Genomic DNA, 16,125 nt, shown 5'->3' with positions numbered 1-16,125 from the left:
CTGACACGGCAAGGAGCCTCACCAATGCTGGTTAACAGCGGTTCAGCCAGAAGTTCAGCTCATTAACCCAGGCTTCCCAGAAAGCTCGGAGAAATCCCTGGCCAGTCGTTCTTCCAGATTCCAAGCTCCCCGCTATGCTACCACCTCACTGATCTCTAGGCACATTGGAAACTTAGGAGAACAGGAGGGCCAAGGAGAATTTCCCCCTAAACACATCAGTGATCCCCATCAAAATGAAAGGAAGGGCCACAAAGACATGAGTTCTATAAAATGGTTAAGAAATAAGTATCCACTAGATTTGCTGACTTAATGCCTACATAGTTGTTGACTCTTTAATCCGTCTTTCCCCAAAACCCATATAGATATATAATGGTTCACAGCACCCAGAAGGAAAAATGGTGTGCCCTATAAAGCACTCCTTTGGAGTTCTGAAGACTCCATCCGTCCTAATTATATATAGCAAAAGTTGTACCTCAGTAAATTAAATAACAAACCCAGAAGCTCATTTATTTAAATAAATGCATAACAATAGAGATGCTTAATGAGAGAAAAAAGTTGCCAGTTTTTATCACCACAATAGCACGTAGAGGCAACTGTGTAATAGAGAACCTCTGCAGAACTTTCCTATGTCTGAGTTTAGCATGTAAAGAGGATACAAGTGTCCTAAAGAGTAAGAGGACTCAAATACAATTGACTTGAGGATCTCTCATAGGACCAATGCTTATCAGCAGGGACAAACGAATCTCAGAGACCATTCAATCTACAGAACAGGTCGTTACGTATATGTGAAAGGGGAACAGGGGAAAAATCTCTACTTAGGAGGTGTGGAGGGGGGAAAGACATTTATTGGCTTTCCTGTACAAAGAAGCTGGACTTGCCTTTCTCAGGTGGGAATTCTCCCAGTAAACCTGGTCTCTTCATTTACTGTATTCTTCTACTTCATGAACCTTGTTGTATTGTGTCTACCAAAAGTCACAGCCGGCTGAGACAGTATGAGAGTACTTAAGAGGTGCACTTGCCATCCAGACCAGCCTTGCGATCCAAACCCCTCTGTGTCCTTTCGCAGGTTAATAAGACGAGGTTTTACTGACTCCATCCTGGCTTTTATAAGCTTGTCAGGGATTACTGAAATTGGAGATTGAATATGAAAAAGCTGGTTCATCCATTTCCTAGGAGGGACATTCATCCAGTTTGCCCTTCGATCCTTGAAACGTGAGACATGCCTGAGGAGTGTTCTTTGTTATAGTATCTCACAAATATATCCAGTGATGGTGAGTCCATATGTCTCTGATAAAAGGAAAACCTTATTGTGCATTCCAGCCTTTTCTTTTGTAAACATACTACACTAAATGAATTTGGCTCTCAAAGAAGAAAGTATTCATTGTGCTGGCTAATAAAACTTTCTGTTGCTGTCCTTCCAATCTGGTCTTCTAAGCATCAACAGACATTAAAACTGGCTCTTGGGAAGTGAAAAGATATTAGAAAGCAGTACAAACCCAAAACTTGTTTGCAAGTTTTCAAGAATTGTGATCTGAATCTCATTCTCAAGTAACAAGAAGTTAAATGCAGCTATTCATTGTACAGTTTTCAGGTTGAATGTACAAAACAACTCAGTTCCTCCTACTTCCATTCTCTGACAGATGCCTCAGCAGCAATACATCTGTGCTCTGCCCAAATCCAGTACTCGCAAGCTCCCGTTATTACTTGCATGTGCTTTGTCTCCACTGACAGTTTAAACAGACAAGTAACAATCCTCTTTAAATGCTTCTGTCCAAAGAACCCTTAGGGGCTATTTTCCCCTTTACATATTGCAGCTCTCATAGAAGTTAACAGCAGTTGCACATACCAGCAGTTACACATACAAGAAGTCCAGAACAACCTAACTATTTGAAGGTGCTTTTGTCTTTACACATGATAAGGAGCTTCAGTCTTCTTTTGATGACTATTTCGTGAAGCAAGCCACATCACTATTTATTTCAGCCAGGTATAATCTTCCCCTGTGATTATTATTGTACAAAAAGAGGTGACAGACTGGTCCAGTTTTTAAACATCTACTTCTTGGACAAAGCCAACACTGGAGCTCATTGGGACATATCTAGCTGTGGGAAATCCAATCAGGAAAAAAAAAAATTGTTGCTTACAAGTCTTTGAAGTTATATTAACTGAGTTAAGAGAGTAATTATAAATAATAAGCAAACAAAACACCAAAAATTTTTTTTAAAATTCTGCTATTAAAAATAAGATTTTGTTGTCATGTTGGTATGTTAAATGTGCTTGGCCTCAATTTTCAGTTACTGTAGGGTCTTTTTCTCTCATTCTGAAAGTAGAAATAAAACTTTAATGGCAAAGAAGTTGCATATGTGTTACAATACCACAATGGTGTAAAAAAAGCCTAACGGTCTTTAACATAGCCAAGAATCATCTGAGCTTCCTTTGTCCATGGAACATGGCCTTTACTTTTCCAAGTCCCATCTGCATGTACAATACACCGATGAAGGAAGAAAGAAAGGCACCACTTCCTCTTTCTCTCTGTGCCTCGATTGTTCCTGATTAAAAAATGGAAATAATAATGTTGATTCAGCTACTGGAGCTCAGCAAAACTAAATTAACTACTTTCGTTAAACGCTCTAAGATATTTGAATAAGTTTCTTCAGAAATGCAAAGTGCTATTTATTCATATCAGCAGCTATCTCTGGCTAAACTGTCCTGGAACCTTTTGTGAGCATTCCCTTCTCCGGCTGAACTCAGCTGATAACTGCTCTCTGTTTTGAAGTACGTGTGTCACTGCTTTATCTAAAAAAGCATAGGAAAGACTTAGACAGAACTGGCGTTTCTCTGTTTTGGGTAATGAGAACAAAGCAAAACAAAACAAAAAAATAAAATCGCACAAGGTCTCAGGATGAAACCTTTGCAGATGAGCAACCACAAAAAAAGGCATCTTTTGGGATGTTAAATTCTTTGCAGGCTTTGCCTGGGCACTATGAGAATAATCACCACCACCTCCTAAAAGCAAGTCTTTTCATCAACTCCATAAGCTCGGATTTCAAGGAGAGATCTGGTCAGAATCTTATTAATGCACCTATGTATGCTGCCACAAGGGAGACAGTATCTAACACAGCAAAAATGAGGTCAAATTCAGCAGCACTGTCCTAAAGAAAACTGTCTCCTGGTCACAAATCACTTGTGGAGTACCATGCATCATCTGTACTGCTTCAGACGTATGCCTGCTGCAGCCAGTAGGCTAGAAATACAAAGCTAAATTCAGCTCTCAGTTCAATGTTGATTCTTCTAAATTTCATGGAATTGGTTCACTTTTATACAAACGTAACTTAGGACAAAATGTGACCCATAAACATTTTAGCAGAGACACAGGCATTCAGAAATTTCACGTGGAACTTCTTATCCCAAGAGCACAATCCTCTGAAGATGATTATTGTATGATGATTATTCCAGCTCACTGCTCATGAGGGAAAAGGAAAGGGCTGTGGCCTCGTCCCACTCCACTCTGGCCCTACTCATACAGAATCCTGCTGCTAACATCTTCTCCCTCTCCTGCCAGTGGGACCAAGTTAGCCCCTCTTTTTGCATGAAGTTCAGACTTTTTGTCCTCATTTTCTCTGAACAGCTCTGCCCCCTGCCTGCGTCTCCGCTTTTATTTCTTCTAGCTGCTCACATTCTTCCCAAACCTCCCTGCTAAATGCTCCATTTGTATCCTTCTACCACACTGAAGCCAATGTTCCATAGTAACATTACTCAACCAGATTTTAATAACTCTTTAAAACAGCTTACAGTCAACTATACTGTGTTCCTGCACAACCAGTCTTAACCAGGAAGCTCCAGAAAAGTTCATTTTAGCTCGCTTCCTTTTTGTTTTCCACTTTTTTTCACCTGAAAAAGATGGGGAATGAAACTTAAATTAATTTTGGTAGCAGATTGAATTATCACGGGCCTGGATACGGATGTGATCTAGACAAGAGGGCTCTCACCCCACCAGAGAGACAGCTTTAACTGAGCTAGCTCAGTTATTAATAGCACTTTGGTCAAGAGAGCCCAGGGCTGAATGCAGTGAAAATACATGGCTCAAAACATATGCAAAGTTGACCTGAGATCCAACATAATACAGCCTGCATGATCACGGCAGAACAATTACTGCCATCTAAACTACCTAAGTAAATGCCAGCTCTTAATCTCCAAGAGGTGAAAACTTCCTCAAAAAAAACCCCAAAAAACCAACAAAAACCAAAAAAGAAAACCAAAAAACAAGACCTCAGGTGTCAGTTCTATTCTGACATGCCAGAGAGAGACCACAAGTATTCAAAAACTTCATTGGGAGGCTAAAGCAAACCTATTAAAGAAAGAGGTTGTAATGCACTTCTAGGGTGATAACGAGGCACAAACTTGAGAGGGAAAGAAAAAATTAGCTAATATAGCTATAACTAATGCTCTCCCAACTGCCCTCAGAAACTAATATACATCATTATCCCTATCTCGAAGACGAGTAACTGAGACACTGAGAAATGAAGTCACTTGTTGAAAGTTACACAGAAAACTAGAAACAAACTACGACTCCTGCTTCCCTAACCAGTGGGTTATCCTTACCGGGCCCTATGCACTTGCATACATCACCGTAGGACTGCACTGCAATCTGATTACAACTTCTGATACTGCACCATGGCTTTGTACTGACAAAAATATTTAAGATCTCTGTACACAGGTTTAAAAAAAAAAATTGTCTAATAAAGTATTAAGAAAGGCTTTGAATGGGATCTGGTCCCCTGTAAAAGGGACTCAGAGATTAGCAGAAAAAGAAAGTTAATTCCAGAATCCAGAAATACCCAGCACCAGGGAAAATTACTGAGCTTTCTCTTGCCTGGCACAAAGTACAGCATAGCCAAATGCACTGCAAAAGCACAACTGGCTTTTAACCTCATTCAGGAGCAGCTGCTTTCACAGCAGTGAAATGTTTCAGGCTGAGCCTGACTGACTTAGTGGATAAATGATTTGGAGTTGGTATAGCTCAGAAGGAACCAGCTCGTTTAGGTAACGTCACTATCTTAAAAACACACTTTTTCTATCCAATTGGAGCAAGCTTTGAAGCTTTCAAAACTTGGCTGTGGCTTGGAGAGGAAAATAAAAGCAGCATTTTGATGAAATGCTGGAAATGACAAAACACGGCTTGGACTTCAAACTGGCCGCCCATGAGCCAGGACAGGCTGGGCCTTCGCCGGGAACTCGTGTCGCTTCTCATCACTTGCATTAGTTTAGCGCTAGCAAAAGGTGCCAGATTGGTAGCCCCAGGCGCTGAATTCTCTATCTACCCCCAAAGCCGGTAAAGCAGGAGGGCAAGCTATTCTAGAGATACCAACCCCTGCTACGGTTTCTCACGTCCAGGGACCTGGTGACAGCGGGGTGATGTGGTCTCAGTGCTGCACTGGTTTCCTGATGTCTCTGCCGTGACTGCCCACACGGGGGCCAGTTCCCTGCACTACGTTTCAGGAGGATGGGTTCCTAAACTGCAGGGCCTATGAAAGGGAAATAATGGAGAATCATCCGACAAGAATCCTCCGAGACTTTGAGAAAGAAGCATCAGGGATTATTTTCTTTGCATTATATTCTAGCCATCTCAAAATGAACGAATACTAGAGAGAGCGATGAGGCCAGAGAGAGTCAATGTACTGAGTACAAATGAGATTTATATGTGGCTTGAGTCACTCCAGCCAATTAGCTACCCACCAGGCTGTTTGGTTTATTGTCCCTACTGTATAAAGATTTAATAAGCAGTTACCTAGATGGGAAGCATGAGACTTGCAGAAAGGAAACTTTTCACTACTCTACATGGAAAACTTGAGCCCAGTCCTGCAACAGCTCTGCACAGCTGATTCCCACTGATGTGTCAACGGCTGCAAGACCAGGCTCTTTATCATGACAGTCCACGTAGGTGGAAAATACGGGAAACACAGGACAATCTTTCATTATATAATTACCATGTCAGAAATCTTCCACACATTCCAAATATTCTACAGGAATTAATAAAGCTTTCTTCAGTTTTGTTTTTTTGTTTTTTTTTTCTCCGATACTCAGTCTTATGCAGGACAGACATTTTTCATAGCATGAAAGTACAAAATGCTGGATTTTAAAAACTTATCTACTGGGGAAATGTGCTGTGTAGGGAACATATTAAACAATTCAGTCTATGTTTGGAAAAGAAATACAGATTCATCACAACGAGGAAGGATGTTCAAGAGTATCCTGAAAAAACAGCCGGTATTCAAGCCAAAGGACAGGATGAAGTGGGCACAACAGTATAAAGCTGACAGGCAGATTTAACTGACAGTGACAGAAAGAATTGGAAGCTGCCAAAGCCTGAGCTACACTAGGGCTTCTTCAGATACTACGTGCACTAAAATTGAAACTAAAAGCACCAATGAGAACATTTTTTAAAACTCTTTCAGCTGGGAAAAATCCTAGAAGCAGCAGCAGCAGCAAAATGGAAAATACAAACTTTGGGAAATGATAGAAAAAGAAACTCCTATCAAATATAAGTAAGACTGGAAGCAAAGCAAAAAAGGCTGAATTACAGGCTTGGACATTTCATGACCTTTCTCAGCAGTCAAGCCTGGTATATAAGGCTTTAACATACTTCGTCAGAAGACTTCTTTTCCTGTTAATACTGCTCGTTGCAAGAGAGCTCAAAGCCATTCATTTAGACACAATTTTTGTAAGGCAGTGTCCCAGAGGGTGTGGCCGGGGCTCCTGGGAATAGCATTTGTTAGTTTTCGAGAACCAGCAGAGGGAGCACATTAGCAATTAAACATGGTTTTCTTGTGTTTGTGCCTAAACAATGAGATTTTTTGGTTGGGTTTTTTGTTGTTGTTTTGTTTTTATGCTCAGCATTCCTCTCTGTCACTGGTGTCTGTGACTCACTTAGCTATCAAATTGCTAGGAGTTTAGGAGCCAAAGCCATGGAGAATAACAGGCTCCACGTCCACCCCACATAAAACAATAGTGGACGTAAGCTTTTACCTAGTTGTCTTTCTTTACTCTCTCCCCATATCAACCTCATCTTACCCGTTCCTGACATTCTGCCCGTGAAATCTTGTGTTGCCACACGACGATCGCTCTCAAATTCCTGCACTGTGACCACTAACTTTCTAGCCAGAAAGAAAGGCACATGGACCTCTAGGGAGGAAAGAGAAATCAATAATTAACTTTCAGTCAGCTGAAAGGACAACTCTGAAGTCCATAAGGCAACTTTCTCACTCCTACTTTTACATCCTCAAGGGATTGATCACATTTCCAGCTACTGATGATTTTAGAAGCAAGATATTAGAAAGCTTGTCTTTTAGTTGAAAAAAACCAAAAAACAAAAAAACAAAACAAAACCAAAAAACCCATCAGTAGAGTAATTTCCATGCTGTATTTACCTCAGAATCAAATGGCACACTATACTTGCCTGCATTTTTAGCTCTACCGCAATCCCAAGATAAATTTACTGTAGAAGCATAACATTAAGAGGTCATCTACAGGTGTAATGCACAGAATGGCTTCACTTCTGTCCTGCAAAGGATTTCCCATCGGTGCTCTGCAGAGGGTCGGAAGCATTGCCCATTCACGTTTCCTTTCTTCCTTGCTGTAGTTACCAACTGTTTTTAATACAGACTTGTACAACCACCGACACGATACTAGCCCAAACATTCGGGAAGACCATACGGGTTTTGGTTCACCCTTTGGACTGTCATTTACACTTGCGCAAACGGGACATTAAATGTTACCTAGGGGTCTGTGTCCACTTCCTTCAGAGAAGCACAAGGAAAGCCATACGGCACGAGGCATTGAAGAATAAAGTCCGAAAGACGCTGCCAGTGTTTGAATTAGGTAGGCTTGTTTTCTGTTACTACACCTATCTTTCATAAGAGATGTTGAGGAACGGTCCCTGATAACAAGAAGTACAGCACAGTCGCCAGTCTGCCCTCCACGGGGCTGGCGGGGCAGGTTGTCGCCAATGGGAAGAGACCACTTCTTGGCGTGAAAGGATTTCAGCCTCTGTGCTTGCATAGTCCATGGCCTTTCTTCCCTTAGTGCCACCTAGTGCCAACGCAGTCAGCAGTTGGCTTTTCTGCAAGGTGGACATCTGCCCCACCAAAAACAGGCTGGGACCCTCCACACTCATTTCACCAAAGCCAGACCCCAGCTGCCAGAGGAACAGTAGTTTTTTTCTTGAAAGACAGCTTTATCCCATTAGCCCCATTTCCCACTCCTGTACTTTAACTGCTTCAAGATATAGTCTCCACCGCACAGGATAAAAGCCAAACTTTTTTCTTCTTGCAAACCCCTGGGATGTGCAGCAACCTGCCCCGCGGCACCGGCAGGCCTGGCTGCCCCGGCGGCTATGGAAGAAGGAGGTGGCGCACGTCCCCGTGCCTCCGGTGACCATTTTACAAGACCCATCCGCAAACAGAACTCCCGCCAGCACCGGGCGGTCAAAATGCCGTCATAGTACACGATGGCACTGAAGGATTAAGTACAAAAATGTAGGATAATGTGAAAGACACAGGCAGTAATGATTCTGAAATGCCAGTCTCCTATTAGAGGAGAATTGGATCGGTGCCGTTAGAACTAAATATTAACTTTTAAGATAAATAATAACCAGGAATATAGGCAACATCGTCAAAGCAAAAAACCATTCTAGACAAAAGCCTTTTCCTTTATTCACTCCTCACTGAAAGTTTGATACATCTGTGAAAATCTGCTCAAGTTAAAGCTGTGCAGACATTACAAAAGTATCTCAAAATTTGGTGCACGGTCAAACACTGCTCTTTACCAAGAGAAACCTGGATTATTGGCATAGATAGATAATTAAAAATCCAAGTTATTTTTCACAGTTGATATTGTTTGTTTAGTCTCTGAATTTTATTGGGCCAAACTAACAAGATCAGTGAAGTCCGTTTCACTTTGATTTGCCATTATTTTCCCTGTGCAGCACAGTTTGAACTGCAGATTCTACAGAGGGAACAAGTTATTCTTTAAAAATAACTATTTCCAGTGCATTGTTTCATTTAAAAAAAAAAAAAAAAAAACATTTATAAAGGATTTGGATTTTCTAAAAGTTTTGCTTAAAAAAAAAATCTAAGTAACTTGAATTTAAATTTCAGTGTTTAATTTTCCATTAACATTTATGAATCTCTTTCAGTAGAAGCTCTTCACCATACGGATCGGAGTGTAAAAAAGTCCTATAAAAAGAGACAGGAGTGAAACCAACTGAAATCTATAAGGCCACAGCATGCCATCAATTTCTAAACAGAACTCCTATTCAAATCATTCTGCTTAAAACCTCATATGGTCTGCAAAAATGAACAGGGTTTTCTTGAAATGATTTAAATAATGATTTATCTAAGACTGTAATCTCTCTTGTATGGGATCTGTAAGCCATCCCACAGAATTCTCTAGCAGGGGACACTGTTCCCTATTTACATCAAAGTTTTATATAAATAATATTACATTTTTTTAAATTTTCTGCAGCTGTTTTCCCTTATGAATAAGCTGGGCCTATGAAGAAAATGTGAAAATAGGAAAACTGTGAGTAATATTTATAATAATGATATATCCAACTCAGGAAATTGCTACAACTGTCTTTATCAAAATAAACAAGATTGATATTTTTTCCTTCTTTAAGAGAAAAGCAAAATCCTCTGCTATTAAAATTAATCTGAGTTGGTATTTGTTTGGTATTTGGATTTGACTGTCTTGTATCCCATTTTTGGTCCTGTTAAAAAAAAAACAAACAAACACACAACACAAAAACATACACACAAAAAAACCCTACAGCGTTGCTTTTCGTCTCACAGGAGTGAAAGCAGCATATACACACGCCATTCAACCCAAAATTACTCTAGCTACAGGGCATGGCAAAGCATGAAATAACTGCTCCGGAGCACTTCCTCGTGTGGGTGTGTTAGATAACTGTCTGCTCCAACGCTAAAATAAAGCATGCTGTGACCCAGCCGACACCGCCAGCTCTGCTCCGCACGGCTGCCCGGGCTGCGAGCAGGGGAGCCCGGAGCACCCCACGCCGCCCCGCGCACACCGCTCCGCCAAACTCGGCCCTACCCCCCGGCCCACGGCCTCAACGCTCCCCGAGTTCCAGCTACAGCATCATACGCCGGATTTAAGTTTACTTAGGCATACTTTACCCTTTGCTGCTGGATCCAGATTGCAAATGGACTTTGTGCTATCAGAAGGGCTAAGATTTTTTCTTTTTTTTTGGTAGAGTATACTTGGGGTTCAAAGAAAATGAAATCCTTCTAGTGAAAAAGTTTTTAAGAGGATTAAAAAAAAAAAAAAGAGATCTTACTGGGTAATGAAAAGTGTTTCTCCTACTCCAACTCTCCTACTCTGCTCGAATTCGTCTTGCCTGAGGCTTTCATAAAATCAAGAGGTATCTTGTAGTCATTTTTAAAGTTTTTCAAAAATGTTAAGATGAGTCTGGGCTCCTGCTAAATGTACACGTAAGAATCCTGAGGGCAGGTCCACGTGCTTCCCTACAAAAAAACCTGGGCTGCTGAGGAGCGTACACCTGCACTGGGTCAGGAGAGAATGACAGGTGCCTGAAAACCCACCCATCCCGCGCCGGGGCCGGCCGCTGGCGCTCCAGCCGCATCACTCCCAGCTGACCACCAGCCAAAGGCATCGGCTACCCCACCTTTAAGACCCCCACATTTTTGGCATGAGTTCCGCATCCCCTCTACGCCCCAATCTGCCTTTCAAAGCTTGAGATTCAAAACTTCAAGACGGGAGGAAACACCTTGCTACAGTTAACAGGTCGTTTGAAGCAATAAACACATTTAAAGTCTATCAACACAATATTAATTCAGAGGCTTGAATAAAAAAGAGGAGGGGGGGGGGAAAAATAGGAAGCAATGAATGTCATTCCTCAGCTAACAGATGAGCCACCAATTCTTGGCACACTGATACAGAAAACCTTGAAAAGTTTCGCTCAGGTTCTGGAAATAAAGCTGCTAATAAAATGGAGCAAGTAGTTTCTGTAGTTGTAGTGCCAGTGAATAGATCTGCTGCTTTGGATTTCAATTAACTTAGTTTGTTCAGCGAGGAGGCACTTCTGTTGAAACTGGGGAGTCGTAAGTTGAAGGACAGCTGAAAAAAAGCCCCAAACAACAGCTAAAAACCTGTTGGCAGCAAAAGTTCTCTCTGGCTGTAAAATAATGGATTTTTAAGAAACATTTCAAAGGATTTGAAGGTTTTGGAGAATCTCCTAGGCAGTCCCAGGTGGGTTAGGAATATTGCATTATGGACTTCTTTGTGCTAAGAGGAAGGCCTAATGCATGTTTTTAAGAAGTCCGCCTCTTGCTATTAAATAAATAATTTTCTGTTAAAAAAGGTGATTGTTATTGTTGAGAGATCTCCACTGATCAGCGTCCATTTTATATAATTACTTACGATTCTCCAGAACATTTTATGTAACAACTCACTTCCACTATCTCTTTTCTTTTCTCTTTTCTTTTTTTTTTTTTTTTTTGTTACCAGCAGAGTAGCAGTTTTACTCTCCAACAGAAATGACAGGAGCTCAGATAAAAAGACCATTTCAAATGGATCAATTTAAGCAGTCTTTAGAACCCATGATAAATCTGGGCTCCAAAAACTCAACAATGCTAAATGGGCTATGAAATGCATCACAAATCCCTCCCCAGAAAAAAAAAGAAGGAAAAAAAAAGGAAAAAAAAAAAAAAAAGATTAATGCAGAGAAAAGCTTCAATGTTTGAAATTACAAATAAGCAGCATATTAGTGGAATGAAAAATGGTAAATAAATAGTTACTATTTCTGGACAAAATGGCTCGATAGATTTCATAATTTGCCAACACTGTAAAAAATATCTATTCCCTTCCCCCCCCTCCCCCGGCAGTACACACGGAAACACAAGCATAACCATGCATAAAGTGGGAGGGTGGGGGGCAGCCAAGGATACAAACTCCCTCTTAGAAAGTTTGAATTCTTATTAACCCAGTGATGCCTCCATAACGTTACATTAGATCAGCAACATAAAAGTTGGAATATACGTCTCCTTTCTTCCTAGTAAAGGAAACTGGAAAAATACTAATAATGAAAAATAGACGTTAAAAATATCCAGGAGGAAAAAGTACATGTACAATAACCAAAATTAACCCCCTCCGCCCCCACACCAAAGCAGACAAACAGCAAAATCTCCAAATAAAAATCCTGTCAGGAGGAGTGGAACCTGCTTTCTCTTTTTTTGCTTTTATTTACTGTATGCCAAGCATGGACTTTAAACTTACAGTGTGCATATATATAGAAAACAAAGAACGAGAGTCACCGTTAACCCTGGTCACCGGCATTACAGTTAAAAGTCATTGGCAAATACTAATAAAGCCCCATTTAGCAGTAAATAAGGAGAACATGATATATGGACGGACAGATGGAACTGCATAAACAGAAAGGAAAAAGCAGAGATACCCACAAACATACGAAGAGGGCTGTTTTAAAAGAGTGAAAGATATTGATTTACTTGGAACTAGTGTTGGAAAACAAACGTATTTGTTTCCTTCGTGATTAAAAAAAAAAGTAATTAAAGTGAATCATAAGGGGGCACACCCTTAAATAAGTAGAAGGGGGAAAAACATTTGGAGAGGGTAAGGCCTTCTATAGATGGTCCGAATTTTAAGCTAGCAAATAGGTCTGGCAAACTTACATCTCTAAATTAAAAATCGAGGGGGGGGGGAGGAGAATAAAGAAGTGCTGGTGGTTTAAGGAGAGTAGAGGCTTTATTCTTTTATTTTTTATAAAAGTTGACTGGCCTACCTTGTTCCCCAGTCCTCAGTTTGTCTCCTCATAGTCGCTGTCTCCCTGGAAGTACAGTGTGAGTGGTAATGACTGCCTGCCTCCCTAATGAGTCCATTTTCCTGCTCTTGATGTTGTGTATATACACACACTGCAACCTACCTTACAAACCACAGAGACGGGAAAGGGAGAGCGAGCGAGAGAGAGCGAGCGAGAGCCAGCGAGAGTGCGAGAGACGGGAGCGAGAGGGAGAGGAGGGAGAGAAAGGCGCACACAGACAAAGCCCTCCTACCAGACAGCAGACAACCCTCCTTCCCCTCGCTAGGAAAATACAACTCGGCTAATGCAGCAACAGGTTCAATGCTGCCAGGCTGAGGCAGCGTCGAAAAGGTATACGGGGCTGAGCAGGATTTCTGGCAGATAAACAGTTTAGCGCCGGCTGGCTCCACCTTTCTTATTTCTGGTACAGGATGTTGGAATGCATTGTTTCAGACGGTCCATAGAATTATCATAAATACATTTTTTGGTGCCTATTAGCATGAAGCGCCGAAACGTATCAGCCATTCTGCTCCGTAACCTTATAGCTTTAACACATGCAGGGAAGGTGTAAACATATCTCTTTTGACAGGCAGACTACACAAAGCCCGCTGATGATTTTAAAGTCATGAGATCTTTCAAGAAAGACGCTCCTGAAGATAGGTTTCCCCAGACAATAGGGGAGCAGGGAAAATTGATCTTGATGAGGAAGAAGTCTTGGGAAGAGACTGCTCGGTAAACAATTGAGAAGAGAGGGCTATTCTCCCCAGCATTCCCTCCCTTCAAAAATATATATTGGGAAGCTTCTACCCCTACAGCTATAATAATGTGCTGTGCTTATGTCTGAACAGGTGCAATGCATATAGTACATGGTGTTACAAGGACAGAAATAAATCTTGCAAGTAAAAAAACATTTTCCCAGTTGCAAACAGGCCAAGGTTATTTAAAATATAGGGCTAATTTGAAGAATGTTCCCCCACTCCCTATATTTTTTTGCTGGGGGGGGGGGAGGGGGCTAGAGGGAAGGTGTGAAGGGGAGGCAAAGATGGGAAAATTAATACACGTAACCAGTTACTAAATTTTTATTTTTACGATATTCTGGCATATCTGAAGAAGATATATGCTGCTTCTGAAACAATTTTCACTCAGCCCTGCCTCTCATCACACGTAAACTTACGCTGACACAAAAATTCTGTTGATTTTAATGACAACTACAGGCATGTAAAAGTAGCAAGAGCAGCAAAATGAGATTTTGCACCTGTATTTCATCTTTGGACAAAGGTTCTCCAAGAACTTTAACTGGGTCCAAGGGGAAAAAAAAAAAAAAAAAGGTCAAGTGATATTCCCAAGGTTATGCTGTAAATCAGCAGAAAAACAGATGAGAAGGCAAATCACCTGATGCTTAACACAGGCTGGAGTAACTCATACCCACCTAGAAGTTACGTGTCCTACCTACGCCAGTCGTGCAGGCTCCCTCTGTTGTCAGTGGAGAGACAGGCACCTCCCAAACCAAAAGCAAGGCAACCCAGCTCTCCCTCTCTCTCCCCACGGAGGAGGGAGCCTACACAACTACATTAGGCTAGGCAGCTCACTTGTAGTTGGCTAAAATTAAGTAAAATGAATCTCACTTTTGATCTAAAGCGCTATTACAACATCCTGCTTCCCAAAATACATTTTTAGTATCGCATTTATTATTAGGCAATATATGCCTAAATTGTAGTGATTGAAAAGGGGTAGCCTGCTGACTAAAAGAGACAGGTAAACTCCCTAGATTCATGGATTTGTACCCTCAGGCTGGCTGAATATTCATGATTCACACGGTCTTTATAATATTAACCAGCCTGGTGACTGGTGAATTTGATTAGTTTCGTTCACTGGTAGCTGCTACACATTTTCGTATTTTGCTTATAAACATGCTGTTTTCATCCAGATGTACAGTAAATACAGAAGGATTAAGTAATTTTTTTTCAAAAGGTTAATTTTCATTAGTGTTTTCATCAAAACACAGTCTTTCTTACCTTAGGGTAAAATATAAAGAGTAAAAAGCTCTATTAGGTGACTTAGTTCAACTCCTGTAATGTTTAGTTATGTACGCACCTGGCATGGGTAGAGGCAGTTCTACAAGTTACTCAAAATATATATTGAAAAAATTTAGCCCTATTCTGTATTTGCTTCTCTGGACTTTATGACCATGTTCACCTTATTGAAGGGTATGTAAGGCCAGGAAAGCAGAAGGAGCATTTGGAGACTTCGCTTCTGATTGTGGTAACTCGATCTGGCCGTGTATGTACCAATTGACCACTCACTGCCTCAGTTTTTCCATCTGTAAAATGGACTCAACTGTAGTTCCATGAGCAGGTGGTACCATAACTATATGAAGTGCTTCATCTTCCTATTTCAGCTTGGCATCTCTCAGAGTTTTATGATGGAGAATATTATAGGAAAAATATAATATTTCATCAAGGGGACCAGCCTTTATCAAAGCCAGCTGATGAAAATCACAAGCTTTTATATACTTCAGTACAAATAATATGAATAGTCTCTGAATTTAAAATTTAAAAACTAGATCTACACCAAAATGAGTGTATAAGATGTAAGAAGTTCTTAGTACTCTGGAACATTTGACCCCAAACTCAGTCCTACCTACAGTATACATACAAATCTGAAGAGAGATTCAAAATGTACCAAGTTTGGATAAAGTACAGATTTGAACCCTTCACATTTAACAGACAGTCAGGTTGAAATCCGAGTACTAATTCAGACACTTAAGTTCGAACAATGTTCAAATTTGCCATTGATCCTGATCCAAAAACTGTAAGTTGGGAGGCATCTAGATCCTTACTTCCTGTAACTTCCTAGAAATGTCATATATGTATCCGAACATGGACTAATTAATTAATTAAAAGGTCAAATTTCCTCATATTTTGAAGAAGCATGAATCTCCAGAAGAATGCTAGAACTGAGCCCGATTCCATCCAGTTATGGCAACGCTTAGACCAGACCTAAACTGGAACCCAAAACTACTTCTTCCAAAGTTGCATGGGGTTTGTGTACATGCAGAACTGTAGAACCAAAACCAAACATTTTCAAACCTTGAGATTGTTTGAAAGCAAGTATGAAGTAGATTCCAACTTAAGCTAGTTTTGGCCCTCAATCAGAAATTAATCCAATTAGCCATAGTCTTCATAAAATCTAAGTATCTGTCTGACCTGACTGATAAACCCCACAAGATGTGATCTGTACAACTGGTTCCTTGCCTGCGAGTCTTTCTAAATGGA

At 40.7% G+C, this 16,125-nt stretch overlaps 1 protein-coding gene across 3 annotated transcripts in view; it reads right to left on the bottom strand.

The window, feature by feature from the left end:
* Nucleotides 1-12,956, bottom strand: part of ZBTB20 (zinc finger and BTB domain containing 20) — a 469,974-nt gene extending 457,018 nt beyond the window's left edge. For all 3 annotated transcript variants that reach the window (XR_015705073.1, XR_015705072.1, XR_015705074.1), the window contains exon 1: nucleotides 12,833-12,956. The gene's annotated coding sequence lies outside the window, so the exon portion shown is untranslated. The remainder of the gene's footprint in view (nucleotides 1-12,832) is intronic.
* Nucleotides 12,957-16,125: the final 3,169 nt, after the last annotated feature.

The sequence above is a fragment of the Nipponia nippon genome, unplaced genomic scaffold (genome assembly GCF_047370975.1).
Source record: "Nipponia nippon isolate SJK-2023a ecotype South Korea unplaced genomic scaffold, ASM4737097v1 scaffold_2, whole genome shotgun sequence".
Classification (NCBI taxonomy): Eukaryota; Metazoa; Chordata; class Aves; order Pelecaniformes; family Threskiornithidae; genus Nipponia; species Nipponia nippon.
Note: the sequence above shows the minus strand (reverse complement) of the source record. Positions and strands in the feature narration are given on the sequence as shown.